Source organism: Corvus hawaiiensis, chromosome 4, assembly GCF_020740725.1.
Source record: "Corvus hawaiiensis isolate bCorHaw1 chromosome 4, bCorHaw1.pri.cur, whole genome shotgun sequence".
Taxonomy (NCBI): domain Eukaryota; kingdom Metazoa; phylum Chordata; class Aves; order Passeriformes; family Corvidae; genus Corvus; species Corvus hawaiiensis.
In genome coordinates, this window is record NC_063216.1 from 21,564,199 (window position 1) to 21,569,099 (window position 4,901).

The window sequence follows — 4,901 nt, forward strand, 5'->3', positions numbered from 1 at the left end:
ACATCTCCTTGGGCAGAGAATGGGCTGAGCCAGGACACCCTATAAAGCAGCCAGCTTCTCAAACACACAAGTCACAGAGTAAAATATGTTCCCCATCTGCTTCCTGAGTATGTGGAAAAAACTGAAATGTGCAGCATGGGACTTGAGAAGGAGCCTTTGCAGTCATATGTTTCTGTAAGTATTAAGACAAGTCTCAATATTTTGTTTGAAATATGAACTAGGATGTGAGAAGCTCTGTTTTTTAAGGTAGATACAATGATACAAGCATTTAAGAAGCCTCACAGGGGCAGCTCAGGCACACAAGGAATTCAGATGTCTGCAAAGCTGCATGTGCAGAATTTAAATTTCAGTTATTTAAATGTAAATCTGTAAAGTATCAGCTCAGCATCTAAGTGCTCCTGTGAATGCAAGCTCAGGCAGCTAGATGATGGCAGCAAGGGAGCTCTGAGGCACAAGGACAGCTAAAAGATGTCTTAAAATCCCTTCCAGCTTCCAACTCACGGCACCGTGTGGCCATGTAAGGTTCATCCTGGCTGTGGCTGCTCTGAGGCTTGGTGAACTTCTGACATACAAATTGTTGCTGTAAGAAAATGCAAGCTCAGCTGAGGGGCCAGCAGTAGTCATTATGGACTATGGGGTTCAAATGCCAGTAGACTAGATTCAAAAGACCTTTTCTTCTACTAGGAGCTTGTGCAGAGCTGTTTTTTTCCCCTTTCTTTGTTCTCCTTGTTAAGAGGGTATTTCCTTGCCTCTTGCAAAGGCCAGTTTCATTTTTTGGTGCTGTGTGAGCTCCTACAGAGTCAGATCAGTCCCTTATATTTTGGGCAGAGGAGTGGATCTGCTCTCAGTGTCTGCCCCCAGCTCTACCATCAGTTCATTCAGTGAGTGAGTCACTTCATGCCGATGTCTCCATTTCTCCATCCCTGTGGTGGGCAGGACATCAGTGTCTGTGTCACGCACATTGTTCCACTGTGCTGGCAGGCTGGCAGACTGGCAGGCAGATCCTGCAATGCCTATGGCACAGGGCAGGGCTCTGGCTACAGAGCAGAGTTTCTTGCTCAGAGGAACTTTCCATATACACTCTGTTTTCCTATTGAAACAGGGTAAATCTAAAAAAAAACCAAAAAACAGCAACTGTCTGTTTGACAGAAGATTTGCAAGGGACACTCACAGTGACTGAGGTATCAGGGCAGACTGCAATCCTGCCTTGGGTTTGAGAGAAGCTTATCAGAGCCAGAGCTGAACTGACATCACGAGCTGGTATTCCCCAGTGAAACAGAAATTATTTTCCTTGGAAGAACCACAGGCTCCTGATCACCCATTGCCTTGTTTCCCCTTCCATTCACGTTTTAGATTATGTTATTTCACACAATAAGCTACTAAAAAGAACACAAGGGACACCCTGCTTGACACACTGGTCACTCCAGAGTATCTCCTGGGAAACTCAGGATTTCCATGTATCCAGGCTGAAGCTGTCCTTCCACCATGACTGCATCTGTGATGGGAAGAAAGACAGCTTTGGAGCACCACTGCAAGCCCTGCTCTCACCCATCCTGCGCTGCAAAAGATCAGCTGGCAACTTCCCTGTCAGGTCCTCACGCACTTCTTTCCACCCTGCCCTATTTCCAGGTTCTTCAAAATGACTTGTGGGAATAGCAGCGACAGACAGTCACTGACAGCATCAGGGTGGAGGACTCAAATGGAAAAGTTTCTAGTTAGTATCTAGTCATTGGCATTGCATAAATGTCCATTTTCACCTCAAACAGCCTGCCAGAGGCAGCGGTCACACCTTTCCTGTGCCTGAAAACTCTCACAGGTACTGGCAGCACTGGAGGACTTGCAGCTCCAACACCTAAATTTGTGAGACTTGGTAAAACATAAATATTCACCTTAACATAGCTGTGACACTTAAGTCTAGCACTACACTGATTTAAGACCTGAATATTGACCAGCCAGCAGCCCTCAGCCTCCTGGCCTCAGCAGCACGGCACCCTTTCCTTCTCGATGCACCTTCAGGATGAATCCTGCATTCTAAAGCTCCCCTGCTATATACTTCCAAAGCAGGGTAGGCATGGTTAATATTTATAAATAGCGAGGATTTCTACCCTGCTTCAGCACTCATTATGGTTGCAGTGATTCAAACCTCCAGCATAGACAGGAACTGCCTTGAGCTGAAATTGAGCAACTATCTAATAAAATATAGTCATGAGACGAATAGGAGTTATACAGTTGAAGTGCCTTGAGCATGCTTGAAAGATTTATTTCCTGGCTTCCTCTGGAGGGCTTTTTAATAGGGAGGATTTGACTCTGTGTATATATATATATCCATATAAGAGAGAAAAAGATTTTACAGTTTTAAGGGGGGAAAGTGACAGTTACACTTCTTGAGGAGATGCTACAGAGAAAGCATTCTTTATTTTCCATGGACCTGTTATATTTACAGCTGCTGCATTTCCTGTAAGAAAACAGATGTGAGTGCATCATTCACAGTGTTAAAGGCAAATTTGCCATACAGTTGTGGTACATGCAGAGAGCCACTCAAAGCTGTAGTGCCTGAAGACTGCGCTGTGGAGTGGGATGTTGAACCACAGATGGGTAGAGATTGTATTTGGGCTCCGATGAGGAAGAGGCTGCTGGAGAGGGTTCCATAGCCAGACTCAGAGTAAGAATAAATAACAATTAAGAAATAGAATATATTATGTAACTTCAGAGCAACATCTCCAGGGTCTGAAAAAGGAGAGCTTAGTAATCATTTCATACTCTCCTATCCTTTTGATGTGTATGCCTGTCTTACCACACATCTCTTCTGTCTCAGATGCAACTCCTCTGTTGTTCCCAGGATACGTGCTCCAGAGGCAGGAAGTAGAGGGGAAATGAGGCAAGGAAATTCCTAGGACTCTTCTCCTCAGCCTTTCTAGGCTGCATATGAAAGCAGTGACAATTAAAAAACAGAGGAAGTGTCCCATTGTTGCCAGCCAGAAGACAGAACCATTCAGCAGAGCTCTCTCTAGAACATGGTTCTGATTCTGGCTTAGGTGGGGATAGAGCCTCTCTGGCCTCCTTAATCCTCTCTTATCAGCTATTATTACCTTAAATGTAAGAAATTACATGATACAGCACCTCAGAAATTTCCATCCAGGCTCTCCAAATAACACTGTAAAGACGTTGCTTTGTCACCCCACATGATTTTAAGTTCTCTCATAATTTCCTTCCATTTTTCAAGCCTGCAATGTGCATCCCAGGTAATGCTTCTCCCTTGTTTACATGACTTTAAAACATCTAGTTCACAGACCCTGCTGATGTTAAGATCATCATTCTTGATCCACATGATCTCAGAGTTGGCCAAGCTGATGACTCAATCTACCTGCTTCGAGAACAGTTCATCCTAAGTCACCTGAGCAAAGTAGGAATAATCCTCTCTTTTTCTCCCTCCCCCTCTCTACAGAACATAGAACTCGGTTCCCTCCAGCTCTGTAATTTCTGGGCAGACACACAAGTGAGCCCACACCTAATTCAGCCCTGCATTCAGACCCACCCCTTATGTGTTATGGTAGCAAGAGTATATAGAGAAAGAGTTGGTGAGCCACCCTCCCCTTGAATTGCAGCTTTTGTCATCTCTCCTTGGCATGTAAAGTACTGCCTTGCATTCATGTGCTGCTCATGAGGGAGTAACCTGAGGCAGTCTGAGCGTAGGAAAATCTGTACATGTAGGAAAAGAAGTGGAGCTGCCTTCAGCAAGACAACCTTAGCTGACCCTCCTCCTTCCTTTACAGCTGGTGCTTCAGCTGGGATGGAGAAGAATGAGGGGACTGAGGCTCAGGCCAGATGTTGGCATCAGGCACACAGGAGTTGAACAGGTTTTCTCCATGCCTTTCTGCCAGTGCACATTAATCCTGAGCCACAGTGCCCTCTGTCATTCCAGCTCTTGATCCTTTCCCTTAATCCTTCTATTTATACCTTCTGAGCTGGAGTCTCCTTTCCTATGTGCCAGTTTTACACCAGTATAAATTCATGGATGTCTCTGGGTTTGTTACTGTCTCACTCTCACCCATAAAAGAAGAGAATTAGACTTATCACTTCTAGATACCAAATGGAGTGTCCCCTATCCCCTGGTTCTGCAAATACTCCTTTTATTCCTATTTTTCCTCAGTCTGTTCCAACACATAGCAGCCTGCTGTTATTCTGGTTCTGTACTCCCAAAATGTACCCCATGATGCTGCTGCTGAAGCTGTGTCAGGGACAGTGCATACCTGCAACTTCCTCCATGCCAAGTCAGTCTGGGATAAACTCTTCCAGGGTTGTGTTCCTTGGCACCACCATCAGCCAGGAGATGTCTATCAGGAGCCTTTTATTTTTTCACTGTCACCCCTCCACAGTCAGCCTGGCTAATGTAGACTGTCCTTAGGATTGTTTAGTGTTCCTCATAGTTCCATTGAGGAGAGCCAGTTAAGGATTTGGACCTTCCTGTTCTCCATACTGGCCAAATGGAGGAAAAGGCCAGGACTTGTCTTGCCTAGAGCTGAAATCTAAAGGCAGCATGATATGTTCTTAATAAAGCAGTGATTATATGAATCACAGTAGCAAAATGTTCTTGCAGAGCACAGGCCCCACTCCCTGACTTAAGCATCCAAGGGCAGCTGTCCATCATTCCAGAGGAGGGATTCGCCTTGGACAGGGGTTAGTGTATAGCCCCCTGTGTTACAGAGGAGTAGCTACAGTCCCAGAGTCTCTTTTAATGAAGATACTTGTGGCTGTTTATTGGACAAAAATAAATTCCAACTGGCCCATATAACAAACGAAACTCAACTACAAAAATGTAATGATATTTATTCAGCCAGCTGCCAGCAAACTCACATGCACTATGAGTCATTCCAGATGTGGATAAAAACAAAGTCTGTCTG